The 15,000-nt window shown below is 34.6% G+C and overlaps 2 non-coding genes and 1 pseudogene across 2 annotated transcripts; all 3 read left to right on the top strand.

Annotated features, from left to right (window-relative positions):
* Positions 1-4,758: 4,758 nt before the first annotated feature.
* Positions 4,759-6,748, top strand: LOC138858521 (small subunit ribosomal RNA). Its single transcript, XR_011397609.1, has one exon. It is a non-coding gene; the product is annotated as a small subunit ribosomal RNA (ribosomal RNA).
* A 624-nt stretch (positions 6,749-7,372) lies between these two features.
* LOC138858593 (5.8S ribosomal RNA) lies at positions 7,373-7,551 on the top strand. The gene has a single exon (XR_011397645.1). It is a non-coding gene; the product is annotated as a 5.8S ribosomal RNA (ribosomal RNA).
* Positions 7,552-8,053: 502 nt separating this feature from the next.
* On the top strand, positions 8,054-11,216 carry LOC138858589 (large subunit ribosomal RNA; annotated as a pseudogene).
* Positions 11,217-15,000: the final 3,784 nt, after the last annotated feature.

Genomic DNA, 15,000 nt, shown 5'->3' on the forward strand with positions numbered 1-15,000 from the left:
TAAGTAGTAAATATATAAAGTCTATGAAGTAATAAATTTTCATATAAGTATTAATTGCATAAAGTCTATGAAGTAATAAATTTTCATATAAGTACTAAATGTATAAAGTCTATGAAGTAATAAATTTTCATATAAGTAGTAAATATATAAAGTCTATGAAGTAATAAATTTTCATATAAGTATTAATTGTATAAAGTCTATGAAGTAATAAATTTTCATATAAGTATTAATTGTATAAAGTCTATGAAGTAATAAATTTTCATATAAGTATTAATTGTATAAAGTCTATGAAGTAATAAATTTTCATATAAGTATTAATTGTATAAAGTCTATGAAGTAATAAATTTTCATATAAGTACTAAATGTATAAAATCTATGAAGTAATAAATTTTCATATAAGTAGTAAATATATAAAGTCTATGAAGTAATAAATTTTCATATAAGTATTAAATGTATAAAGTCTATGAAGTAAAATATAAAGTCTATGAAGTAATAAATTTTTATATAAGTATAAAAAATATAAAGTCTATGAAGTAATGAATTTTCATATAAGTATTAATTGTATAAAGTCTATGAAGTAATAAATTTTCATATAAGTATTAAATGTATAAAGTCTATGAAGTAATAAATTTTCATATAAGTATTAATTGTATAAAGTCTATGAAGTAATAAATTTTCATATAAGTATTAATTGTATAAAGTCTATGAAGTAATAAATTTTCATATAAGTATTAATTGTATAAAGTCTATGAAGTAATAAATTTTCATATAAGTACTAAATGTATAAAGTCTATGAAGTAATAAATTTTCATATAAGTAGTAAATATATAAAGTCTATGAAGTAATAAATTTTCATATAAGTATTAATTGTATAAAGTCTATGAAGTAATAAATTTTCATATAAGTATTAATTGTATAAAGTCTATGAAGTAATAAATTTTCATATAAGTATTAATTGTATAAAGTCTATGAAGTAATAAATTTTCATATAAGTACTAAATGTATAAAGTCTATGAAGTAATAAATTTTCATATAAGTAGTAAATATATAAAGTCTATGAAGTAATAAATTTTCATATAAGTATTAATTGCATAAAGTCTATGAAGTAATAAATTTTCATATAAGTACTAAATGTATAAAGTCTATGAAGTAATAAATTTTCATATAAGTAGTAAATATATAAAGTCTATGAAGTAATAAATTTTCATATAAGTATTAATTGTATAAAGTCTATGAAGTAATAAATTTTCATATAAGTATTAATTGTATAAAGTCTATGAAGTAATAAATTTTCATATAAGTATTAAATGTATAAAGTCTATGAAGTAAAATATAAAGTCTATGAAGTAATAAATTTTCATATAAGTACTAAATGTATAAAGTCTATGAAGTAATAAATTTTCATATAAGTAGTAAATATATAAAGTCTATGAAGTAATAAATTTTCATATAAGTATTAAATGTATAAAGTCTATGAAGTAAAATATAAAGTCTATGAAGTAATAAATTTTTATATAAGTATAAAAAATATAAAGTCTATGAAGTAATGAATTTTCATATAAGTATTAAATGTATAAAGTCTATGAAGTAATAAATTTTCATATAAGTATTAATTGTATAAAGTCTATGAAGTAATAAATTTTCATATAAGTATTAATTGTATAAAGTCTATGAAGTAATAAATTTTCATATAAGTATTAATTGTATAAAGTCTATGAAGTAATAAATTTTCATATAAGTATTAATTGTATAAAGTCTATGAAGTAATAAATTTTCATATAAGTGTTAATTGTATAAAGTCTATGAAGTAATAAATTTTCATATAAGTATTAATTGTATAAAGTCTATGAAGTAATAAATTTTCATATAAGTATTAATTGTATAAAGTCTATGAAGTAATAAATTTTCATATAAGTATTAATTGTATAAAGTCTATGAAGTAATAAATTTTCATATAAGTATTAATTGTATAAAGTCTATGAAGTAATAAATTTTCATATAAGTATTAATTGTATAAAGTCTATGAAATAATAAATTTTCATATAAGTATTAATTGTATAAAGTCTATGAAGTAATAAATTTTCATATAAGTATTAATTGTATAAAGTCTATGAAGTAATAAATTTTCATATAAGTATTAATTGTATAAAGTCTATGAAGTAATAAATTTTCATATAAGTATTAATTGTATAAAGTCTATGAAGTAATAAATTTTCATATAAGTAGTAAATATATAAAATCTATGAAGTAATAAATTTTCATATAAGTATTAATTGTATAAAGTCTATGAAGTAATAAATTTTCATATAAGTATTAATTGTATAAAGTCTATGAAGTAATAAATTTTCATATAAGTATTAATTGTATAAAGTCTATGAAGTAATAAATTTTCATATAAGTAGTAAATATATAAAGTCTATGAAGTAATAAATTTTCATATGAGTATTAAATGTATAAAGTCTATGAAGTAAAATATAAAGTCTATGAAGTAATAAATTTTTATATAAGTATAAAAAATATAAAGTCTATGAAGTAATGAATTTTCATATAAGTATTAAATGTATAAAGTCTATGAAGTAATAAATTTTCATATAAGTATTAATTGTATAAAGTCTATGAAGTAATAAATTTTCATATAAGTATTAATTGTATAAAGTCTATGAAGTAATAAATTTTCATATAAGTATTAATTGTATAAAGTCTATGAAGTAATAAATTTTCATATAAGTATTAATTGTATAAAGTCTATGAAGTAATAAATTTTCATATAAGTAGTAAATATATAAAGTCTATGAAGTAATAAATTTTCATATGAGTATTAAATGTATAAAGTCTATGAAGTAAAATATAAAGTCTATGAAGTAATAAATTTTTATATAAGTATAAAAAATATAAAGTCTATGAAGTAATGAATTTTCATATAAGTATTAAATGTATAAAGTCTATGAAGTAATAAATTTTCATATAAGTATTAAATGTATAAAGTCTATGAAGTAATAAATTTTCATATAAGTATTAAATATGAAGTCATACAAGTTAAAAATTTAAAAAAAAAAATCGATTGTAAAAATACTTTTGATGTTATTAGTTGTATTATGACCATGACGATATTTGAAAATGATATAAATTACCCACGTATATATGAGTTTTTAAATTTTAAATAGGTTAAAAGAATTTTTCCATATATTTTCGGGTTGGTAACGTCAACATGGGAGAGAACATTTATAACAAATTTGCACAAATCTGCTCAAATTGACATATACTGAAATAGTACTTATATGAAAATTTATTACTTCATAGACTTTATACATTTAGTACTTATATGAAAATTTTTTACTGCTAGGAAATGTATTATACTTTTATATATTTGAATTCATTATGTTAGTTTATTAGTAAGAAATTGTTTTTAAATACTTATAAGTATGAATATTACTATACTTATATGATTTATGTATTTAGTACTTGTATGAAAATTTTCATACTTGTATGACTTTATTTACTTAGTATTTATATGGAAATATTTTTTACTTTATATGTATTTTTAAGTAAATATGAAAATGAAAGTTGATTTTGTGTGCCTTTTTATTCCTGGTTTTTATACAGTTAGTTTAAATAGAAATAGATTTTGTTTTATACAAAACTCTATATTCTGTACTAACATATTGTATATAATGAGCGTTTTTTATTCCTGGTTTTTATACAGTTAGTTTAAATAGAAATAGATTTTGTTTTATACAAAACTCTATATTCTGTACTAACATATTGTATATAATAGCGTTTTTTATTCCTGGTTTTTATACAGTTAGTTTAAATAGAAATAGATTTTGTTTTATACAAAATTCTATATTCTGTACTAACATATTGTATATAATGAGCGTTTTTTATTCCTGGTTTTTATACAGTTAGTTTAAATAGAAATAGATTTTGTTTTATACAAAACTCTATATTCTGTACTAACATATTGTATATAATGAGCGTTTTTTATTCCTGGTTTTTATACAGTTAGTTTAAATAGAAATAGATTTTGTTTTATACAAAACTCTATATTCTGTACTAACATATTGTATATAATGAGCGTTTTTTATTCCTGGTTTCCTACAGTTAGTTTAAATAGAAATAGATTTTGTTTTATACAAAAACATAAAAAATCTATTATTCTATACTAACATATTGTAGAAATAAATATTAAACAATATTTTAGTTTTATTTGTGAGCTATTCTAATATTTACTCATAAAATATATGTGTAAAAGGATGGTTTTTAAATAAAATAAAATATTAAAGTGTTGCACCCGAAAATACTTTTTATCATATATTTATTATTGAAATAAATATAATAGAATTTGAAATTATTAATTTCAAATCAAGAAAAAAATGTATATACTCTTAAAAAAAGGTATATATATTACTATATGCATTGAAATAAAGTAAAATGTATAGAATGATATTATTTGAAAATTTTGCCAATATAAGAAGAAATATCGTTCTTACATAATAATTAAATAATAATATGTATAGAGAACGAAAATTCTTTTCACGATACCAAAACAAAAATTAAAAAAATCCATTACAAAATCACACAATAGAAATGAAATATAATGAAAAAAAATATAATAAAGAAAGAAACATAGAAAAATTGTTGTGTATATTGTAAATGTTTTTATGTTTTGTGTATTTGTGTATAATTTTCAAATAAGAAAATATCATTTTAAACTTTTATATAATATAAAAAATATTATATAAAAAAGAAATATATATTATTCTGGTTGATCCTGCCAGTAGTTATATGCTTGTCTCAAAGATTAAGCCATGCATGTCTAAGTACAAACAAATTAAAAGTGAAACCGCAAAAGGCTCATTATATCAGTTATGGTTCCATAGATCGTTAACAGTTACTTGGATAACTGTGGTAATTCTAGAGCTAATACATGCAAAATAAACACGGACCTTTTGGAACGTGTGCTTTTATTAGGCTAAAACCAAGCGATTATTCGATCGTTATATTGGTTGAACTCTAGATAACTTGCAGATCGTATGGTCTCGTACCGACGACAGATCTTTCAAATGTCTGCCCTATCAACTTTTGATGGTAGTATCTAGGACTACCATGGTTGCAACGGGTAACGGGGAATCAGGGTTCGATTCCGGAGAGGGAGCCTGAGAAACGGCTACCACATCTAAGGAAGGCAGCAGGCGCGTAAATTACCCACTCCCAGTTCGGGGAGGTAGTGACGAAAAATAACAATACAGGACTCATATCCGAGGCCCTGTAATTGGAATGAGTACACTTTAAATCCTTTAACAAGGACCTATTGGAGGGCAAGTCTGGTGCCAGCAGCCGCGGTAATTCCAGCTCCAATAGCGTATATTAAAGTTGTTGCGGTTAAAACGTTCGTAGTTGAATTTGTGCTTCATACGGGTAGTACAACTATAATTGTGGTATGTACATTACCTTATGTATGTAAGCGTATTACCGGTGGAGTTCTTATATATAATTAATACAATGTATTTTTTATATATTCCTCCTATTTAAACCTGCTTCAGTGCTCTTCATCGAGTGTTGTTGTGGGCCGGTACAATTACTTTGAACAAATTAGAGTGCTTAAAGCAGGCTCCAAATGCCTGAATATTTTGTGCATGGAATAATGAAATAAGACCTCTGTTCTACTTTCATTGGTTTTTAGATCAAGAGGTAATGATTAATAGAAGCAGTTTGGGGGCATTAGTATTACGACGCGAGAGGTGAAATTCTTGGACCGTCGTAAGACTAACTTAAGCGAAAGCATTTGCCAAAGATGTTTTCATTAATCAAGAACGAAAGTTAGAGGTTCGAAGGCGATCAGATACCGCCCTAGTTCTAACCATAAACGATGCCAGCTAGCAATTGGGTGTAGCTACTACTATGGCTCTCTCAGTCGCTTCCCGGGAAACCAAAGCTTTTGGGCTCCGGGGGAAGTATGGTTGCAAAGCTGAAACTTAAAGGAATTGACGGAAGGGCACCACCAGGAGTGGAGCCTGCGGCTTAATTTGACTCAACACGGGAAAACTTACCAGGTCCGAACATAAGCGTGTAAGACAGATTGATAGCTCTTTCTCGAATCTATGGGTGGTGGTGCATGGCCGTTCTTAGTTCGTGGAGTGATTTGTCTGGTTAATTCCGATAACGAACGAGACTCAAATATATTAAATAGATGCTTTCAGGATTATGGTGTTGAAGCTTATATAGCCTTCATTCATGCGTTCATCTTGAATGTACAAGTGTTTGAATGTGTTTATATAAGTGGAGTCGTACCTGTTGGTTTGTCCCATTATAAGGACACTAGCTTCTTAAATGGACAAATTGCGTCTAGCAGTAACGAGATTGAGCAATAACAGGTCTGTGATGCCCTTAGATGTCCTGGGCTGCACGCGCGCTACAATGAAAGTATCAACGTGTATTTCCTAGACCGAGAGGTCCGGGTAAACCGCTGAACCACTTTCATGCTTGGGATTGTGAACTGAAACTGTTCACATGAACTTGGAATTCCCAGTAAGTGTGAGTCATTAACTCGCATTGATTACGTCCCTGCCCTTTGTACACACCGCCCGTCGCTACTACCGATTGAATTATTTAGTGAGGTCTCCGGACGTGATCACTGTGACGCCTTGTGTTTCACGGTTGTTTCGCAAAAGTTGACCGAACTTGATTATTTAGAGGAAGTAAAAGTCGTAACAAGGTTTCCGTAGGTGAACCTGCGGAAGGATCATTATTGTGTTCCTATCCGAAAAGAAAAAAAAATAATTATATAAAAACAAAATAAAAAAAAAGAATAAAAAAGAAAAAAAAGTTTTCTTTTTGTTCTTTTCATTCAAAATGTTTTGAATTATACAATGTTTTGAATGTTTTTCTGTTTTTTTTTTTTTTTTAACTCCTTGTAATGCATTATGACAATATATATTATATTGTGAACTTCGCATACATTGTATTTGAACGCAATAAAAAAACCTTTAAACATATAGCTGTACTTATTATTTATATAGAAAATAATATTTAAGTGTGATATTTATATAAAATATTATAAATGATAAGTTAACTTGTTCACATTAACGTGTGTAATACCTTTTTTTTATGGTATTTTCTATTTGTGATTAAAAACATGTTGAAAAATTTAAAAAAAGAAAACGCACAAATAGAGAAGAAAATAATATATAAAAGGTATTACTGTTTTTGTTGACCTAAGACATGCGCAGCTGCAAATGTTTGGGTTTAAAATTACAATTTATTGAAAGATGTTTTAAACTTATGTATTAAAAATTTATTATTGATTAATTATTAATACTTTCAATAAATTAAAATTCTTTGACTTTGAATTAAAAAAATACAAAAAAATTATCACTCTAAGCGGTGGATCACTCGGCTCATGGGTCGATGAAGAACGCAGCAAACTGTGCGTCATCGTGTGAACTGCAGGACACATGAACATCGACATTTTGAACGCATATTGCGGTCCATGCTGTTATGTACTTTAATTAATTTTAAAGTGCTGCTTGGACTACATATGGTTGAGGGTTGTAAGACTATGCTAAATTAGTTGCTTATTCTTTTAGTCAATTAATAGAATTTAAGCATATGGCATATTATTGGATTGTATTTTTCAATCCATAATATTAATAGCATAAAAAGAAATATAGAAAATATATTCTTGAATACCTCATATTTGAACGAAAATTTATGATAAATGAGAATCTTAGTATTCCCATAAAAGAAAAAATTTTCAACATTATTTAAATTATATTAAATAATACATAAGAGGAATGTCTAGCATAAAATAAATTTTTATTCTAGAATTAATTCACTCTATTGTATTGAGAAAAATTTATAATAAAAAAAAATATATGATATGTGGAGGAATAATGTTGTTAATTTTATTAATTATTATATTATGAATTTTAAAAAGGGATGAAAAGATTGAATAATATTGAGTAATCAAGATATAAAAATATATTTCTTTAAAATAGCAAATAGCAAAAAAATTAAATAAAAATAAACAAATCAATCTAAAATATATTTTATACAACCTCAACTCATATGGGACTACCCCCTGAATTTAAGCATATTAATGAGGGGAGGAAAAGAAACTAACAAGGATTTTCTTAGTAGCGGCGAGCGAAAAGAAAATAGTTCAGCACTAAGTCACTTTGTCTATATGGCAAATGTGAGATGCAGTGTATGGAATATCTTAATATCTAGTATGAGAAATTAACGATTTAAGTCCTTCTTAAATGAGGCCATTTACCCATAGAGGGTGCCAGGCCCGTATAACGTTAATGATTACTAGAAAGATATTTCCAAAGAGTCGTGTTGCTTGATAGTGCAGCACTAAGTGGGTGGTAAACTCCATCTAAAACTAAATATAACCATGAGACCGATAGTAAACAAGTACCGTGAGGGAAAGTTGAAAAGAACTCTGAATAGAGAGTTAAATAGTACGTGAAACTGCTTAGAGGTTAAGCCCGATGAACCTGAATATCCATTATGAAAAATTCATCATTATAACTGTAGTATTTAATTTTAAATATTATAGTAATAGTGTGCATTTTTTTCATATAAGGACATTGTAATCTATTAACATAATAAAATATTTATCAAAAGATCATTGGTTTTTAAGTTTATTCAAATTAATTTGCTTTTAGCTTATTAACATAGAATAATTACTGATGATTTGATAAAGTGTTGATAGATTTTATTATATATAATGCTAAAATTCTTTTGAATTTTACAATAATATTATTATCATTGATTTTAATATTAATTGTATGCATTTATATGATTAACAATGCGAAAGATTCAGGATACCTTCGGGACCCGTCTTGAAACACGGACCAAGGAGTCTAACATATGTGCAAGTCATTGGGTTATATTAAACCTAATGGCGAAATTAACTTAACTGTATTAATAATGGGATTAATTTTTAATGTATTACATTATTAATTCAATCCCGGGGCGTTCCATATAGTTATGTATAATGATAATTTATTATTATTTATACCTCTAACTGGAGCGTACCTTGAGCATATATGCTGTGACCCGAAAGATGGTGAACTATACTTGATCAGGTTGAAGTCAGGGGAAACCCTGATGGAAGACCGAAACAGTTCTGACGTGCAAATCGATTGTCAGAATTGAGTATAGGGGCGAAAGACCAATCGAACCATCTAGTAGCTGGTTCCCTCCGAAGTTTCCCTCAGGATAGCTGGTGCATTTAAAAATTATGTAAAATAATCTTATCTGGTAAAGCGAATGATTAGAGGCCTTAGGGTCGAAACGACCTTAACCTATTCTCAAACTTTAAATGGGTAAGAACCTCACCTTTCTTGATATGAAGGTTGAGGTTATGATATAATGTGCCCAGTGGGCCACTTTTGGTAAGCAGAACTGGCGCTGTGGGATGAACCAAACGTAATGTTACGGTGCCTAAATTAACAACTCATGCAGATACCATGAAAGGCGTTGGTTGCTTAAAACAGCAGGACGGTGGACATGGAAGTCGTAATCCGCTAAGGAGTGTGTAACAACTCACCTGCCGAAGCAACTAGCCCTTAAAATGGATGGCGCTTAAGTTGTATACCTATACATTACCGCTAAAGTACATGATTTATAATACAATTTCGGTTGGATTATAAATTTTGAAACTTTAGTGAGTAGGAGGGTACAATGGTGTGCTTAGAAGTGTTTGGCGTAAGCCTGCATGGAGCCGCTATTGGTACAGATCTTGGTGGTAGTAGCAAATAATCGAATGAGACCTTGGAGGACTGAAGTGGAGAAGGGTTTCGTGTGAACAGTGGTTGATCACGAGTTAGTCGGTCCTAAGTTCAAGGCGAAAGCCGAAAATTTTCAAGTTTTAATGAAATGAAATGAATGAATTTTTATTCCATAGTAATTAAACACTTGAATAATTTTGAACGAAAGGGAATACGGTTCCAATTCCGTAACCTGTTGAGTATCCGTTTGTTATTAAAAATGGGCCTTGTGCTCATCCTGGCAACAGGAACGACCATAAAGAAGCCGTCGAGAGGTATCGGAAGAGTTTTCTTTTCTGTTTTATAGTCGTACTACCATGGAAGTCTTTCGAAGAGAGATATGGTAGATGGACTAGAAGAGCATGACATTTACTGTTGTGTCGATATTTTCTCCTCGGACCTTGAAAATTTATGGTGGGGTTACGCAAACTTCTCAACAGGCCGTACCAATATCCGCAGCTGGTCTCCAAGGTGAAGAGTCTCTAGTCGATAGAATAATGTAGGTAAGGGAAGTCGGCAAATTAGATCCGTAACTTCGGGATAAGGATTGGCTCTGAAGATTGAGATAGTCGGGCTTGATTGGGAAGTATCCGTTTGTTATTAAAAATGGGCCTTGTGCTCATCCTGGCAACAGGAACGACCATAAAGAAGCCGTCGAGAGGTATCGGAAGAGTTTTCTTTTCTGTTTTATAGTCGTACTACCATGGAAGTCTTTCGAAGAGAGATATGGTAGATGGACTAGAAGAGCATGACATTTACTGTTGTGTCGATATTTTCTCCTCGGACCTTGAAAATTTATGGTGGGGTTACGCAAACTTCTCAACAGGCCGTACCAATATCCGCAGCTGGTCTCCAAGGTGAAGAGTCTCTAGTCGATAGAATAATGTAGGTAAGGGAAGTCGGCAAATTAGATCCGTAACTTCGGGATAAGGATTGGCTCTGAAGATTGAGATAGTCGGGCTTGATTGGGAAGCAATACCATGGTTTATGTACTCGTTCTGGGTAAATAGAGAATTTCGATTCTTGTTCCCCGGATAGTAGTTACGTAGCCAATTGTGGAACTTTCTTGCTAAAATTTCTAAAGGATTTATTATTGTATAGATACTTTTTAAATTATAACGATTATCAATTAACAATCAATTCAGAACTGGCACGGACTTGGGGAATCCGACTGTCTAATTAAAACAAAGCATTGTGATGGCCCTAACGGGTGTTGACACAATGTGATTTCTGCCCAGTGCTCTGAATGTCAAAGTGAAGAAATTCAAGTAAGCGCGGGTAAACGGCGGGAGTAACTATGACTCTCTTAAGGTAGCCAAATGCCTCGTCATCTAATTAGTGACGCGCATGAATGGATTAACGAGATTCCCTCTGTCCCTATCTACTCATTCATTCGTTGTTTGGATTCCGACGCGAATAGACGTGCGTGCGCATCGTTGTGATTAGTAATTTTCGGTGATTTTTCGGTATTTTCTTTTGAGCGATATTTGTTTACGCGTTAGCATAAGCACCGTTGCTTGTCGAGTGTGTGAAATTGTTGCTACAATTTCTTGCGGAATTTCGCTTTGTGCGAGTATTCGCGTTTTGTTGTTAGTGCTCGGGTACGTGACCGCGAGTGTGTTTTTTCGTGCAAGGGCACAATTGGCGCGTTTTTTGGGCATTTTTCGGTGGAATAGCGGTAAGTACATATTTTTTAATATTGTGTACAGTACCTTAGGTGCTACCGCAACGTGGTCGTTCACGTTGTTGTTGGTGGGGGACTTTTTGCATAGCCCCAGTTTAGTGCCGTATTGTTGGTATTCTTTGCCGGCAGAGTCGCCTATTTGGAGTGTTGTGTTGGGCATCTGGTGTTCAGTTGGCCAGTTTCAGCAGGTTCTGAGCAGGATTGCTCAAAAGGTACCAGCGTCTGTCCAGTGCTGAAGTGAGTGTACCGTGTGCAGACAAACGGTCGTAGCAGTGTGCGTTTAACCCACGGATCGGTTCGGTCCAGCGCCACATCGGTCGACTCGCGGCCGTTACGGGGACATTGATCCGTCCGGCGGTCAATTTGAGTGACCTCTGTCCAGGCCTTTTGGCTGGAGTTGTGGGCTGTACCCTAGCGAGAACGCATTAATCGTCCGCTTGGGTCGTCGCTGCTATAGAGCGGGTCTGCGCTAGAGATACTTTCTCCAGCGCGTTCAGTTGCACGTACTTGGCGAGCGGCTGTTTTCGGCATCTGTTGAACTAGTGCCATCTGCGTCAGTGGTAAGTTCGGCGGATCAGCCTACCAAAGGGCGTCCGAAGGCAAGAATGCCTCCACCACGGAGGAGGAGGGTTAAATCCCTCGCTGGGAGTGAGGAGTCCGGTCCATCGGTGGTAACGGTGGACACATCGGGAGACGAGGCGGTGAGGCCATCGGTGAGGTCCCCGCCACGGCGGAAGGCGCGTTTGGGGTCGCCGGCAGAAACGGGGGGTGATGAGGGCGGGAGCGGTAGTTGTAGCGGTTGCGATAACGGTGACACCGCTGAAAAAGCGGCTGTTCACCCTGCAAAGTCGGGCGAGGGCGAAGTGGGTGTTGCGAGCGTTGATACGTGTGCGAAGAAAACGGGCGCTAGCAAAACAAGCGCGAGCAAGGGCGGCGCGAGCAACCGTGGTGGTCTTAAGGGGGGTGTTGTTGTCGGGGGTGGTGCGGTTAGCCATGTCGCGGCTATTAAGAAAATTTCGGCGGAGCTCAGCGAAGTAGTTTTTGGGGCCGAAAATTTCGCTATAGGGACCGTGAAGGGGCTGATGGAGCTTGCCTCGAAATACGAGGCACTTCTGATGACGGTAGTAACCGAGAATGCCCATCTTCGTGGTCAAGTTGACGCCCTTAGAGGAGGCTGTGGAGGACACTCCTCGCCACCGAGCAGGTCAATGCCGGCTCCATCGGCACCGATGCCTCCGCCCCCAGCACCTGTACTGGAGGCGATTGCACCGGTGGCGCAGAAGCCTGTTGAGACCTGGTCCGTTGTGGTTAGGAGTAAGGGGCCTGCAGCTTCCTCTGAGGAAGTGATTAAAAAAGTAGTTAAGGAGGTGGGTCCTTCCCTGGGGGTAAGGATCCACGAGGTTAGGCCAATTAAGGGTGGTGGGGCGGTTATCCGCACTCCCTCTGTTTTAGAGAGGGAGAAAGTTGCGATGAACGCGAAATTCGGGGAGGTGGGGTTGGACGTGACTGTCAACCGGAAGTTGGGTCCTCGGGTTGTAGTCCAGGGGGTTCACACGGAGATCTCCCATGATGAGTTCATGGAAGAGCTACTCCGGCTGAACCTTCAGGATTTCAGCCCGGCGTCCCAGAGGTCAGATGTGAGGATGGTCAGTCGTCCCTGGAAGGTGGCCCCTGATGGTAGCACCAATGTCGTCCTTGAGGGTACGGACAAAATGATGTCCGCCCTCTTGGAGGCTGGTAGGTGCTACATAAAGTGGTTCTCCTTCCGGGTGCGACCGGATAGCCCCGTTGCTGGCTGCTTCCGGTGTATGAGTTTCGACCATAGGGTGGCTGTGTGTAGGGCCAAATCAGATGTCTGCCGGAGGTGCGGTCAGGAAGGCCACAGAGCTGCCAGTTGCGTCAATGCACTCCATTGCCGCAACTGCGCATTCAAGGGTAGACCAGCTGGGCATCTTATGATGTCCGCTGTCTGCCCGATATACTGTGGCATTGTTGAGCGCGCCCTCGCCAGACACTGATGGGGGGGATTATACAGTTAAACTGCCAGGGGGCGTATGCCGTAATGTGTGAATTGGGGGGGTGTATGGCTGAGGGGAGGTGCGGCATTGCCTTACTCCAGGAGCCCTACGCCACCAATGGTGTGGTTCGGGGTCTTCCTGGTAGTTTCAAGGTCTTCACGGACCTTGGGGCTAATGCTGCAATTGTTGTGAGTGATCCCAACTACGATTGTGTAGTTGTGGATTCCTCACAACTGGGTGTATGTGTCGCGATAGAGGGGGAGTTCGGTAGGCTGATTGTAGCTAGTTTGTACTGCAAATTTAGCGAGCCCCTAGAGCCCTACCTGGGCTACATGGATAAGCTACTACTACTTGCGAGTAGTAGCCCATTTATCCTAGGGCTGGATGCGAATGCCTCGTCTTCGATGTGGTTTAGTAAGGTATCCCGGCATTCGTCTGGATATCAAAGCCACAGTCGAGGCGAGGCATTAAGTGAATGGGTGGTGGCTAAAAACCTCCACATTGTGAATGAGCCGAGTGAATGGTACACGTTTGATGGGCCTGGGGGCGTGAGTGACATTGACGTGACGCTTATGAATCAGGCAGCAGATAGGGCGTTCGTAGCTAGATGGGAGGTTAAGGGAGGGTGGGGATTGAGTGATCATAACTTGATCCAAATTATGGTTACTCCCAAATCCCCTCCCTCGCTGTATGAGAGTCCATTGCGGCGATGGCGTACCTCTGGTATCGACTGGAACCAATATGGACGATCTGTCAGGGAAGCGGTATTGGGTATACCGCTTAGAGCGTTTGAGGATTTGGGGGTTGATGAGCAGGTTGCTCGTCTTTATGAGGTAGTGTGGGGGGTTAATGATAGGGTACTTAGAAAGTGTGAAAGTTTTATCGTTAGGAAAATTAAGTGGTGGACGCGTGAGTTAACCTTGAAGAGGAGGACTGTCAGGCGATTGAGGCGAAAGTTTCAACGCGCTCGACGGTCCGATTCTGACAGGCTGTCCCAGCTTAGGCATGAATTTAGTTGTGCGATTAGGGAATACAAGGATATGTTGATTAAAATTAAAGAGCAGGAGTGGAGGAATTTTGTAGGGGAGAATAGGGACGACCCGTGGGGTCAGGTCTATAGGATCTGCCGGGGTCGTAAGAGGGAGGATATCACCTCTCTTCGCGTTGGTGACACTATGTTATCAACGTGGAGAGAGTGTGCGGGGGCTTTGTTAGGAGCGTTCTTTCCTAGGGCGGAGGTTCTGGTACCTCAAGCACAAGAGGTACCTGTCCCTCCATTAGACGATGGAGAGTTGGGGTACGCCTTTGGCCTGGTCAGGTCTAAACGGTCCCCAGGTTTTGATGGTTTGAACGGAGAGATGTGTAAAAGCTTGTGGAAGTTCATTCCGGAATACTTGGAGGCCATTTATGATAAGTGCGTGTGGGAGGGTTATTTTCCACGTGAGTGGAAAATTGCTAGGGTTGTTCCTCTCCTGAAGTCCCCGGATAAGATCAGGAGCGATCCTCGTTCTTATCGGGG

Source organism: Bactrocera oleae, unplaced genomic scaffold, assembly GCF_042242935.1.
Source record: "Bactrocera oleae isolate idBacOlea1 unplaced genomic scaffold, idBacOlea1 ctg00000010.1, whole genome shotgun sequence".
In the NCBI taxonomy this organism is placed as follows: domain Eukaryota; kingdom Metazoa; phylum Arthropoda; class Insecta; order Diptera; family Tephritidae; genus Bactrocera; species Bactrocera oleae.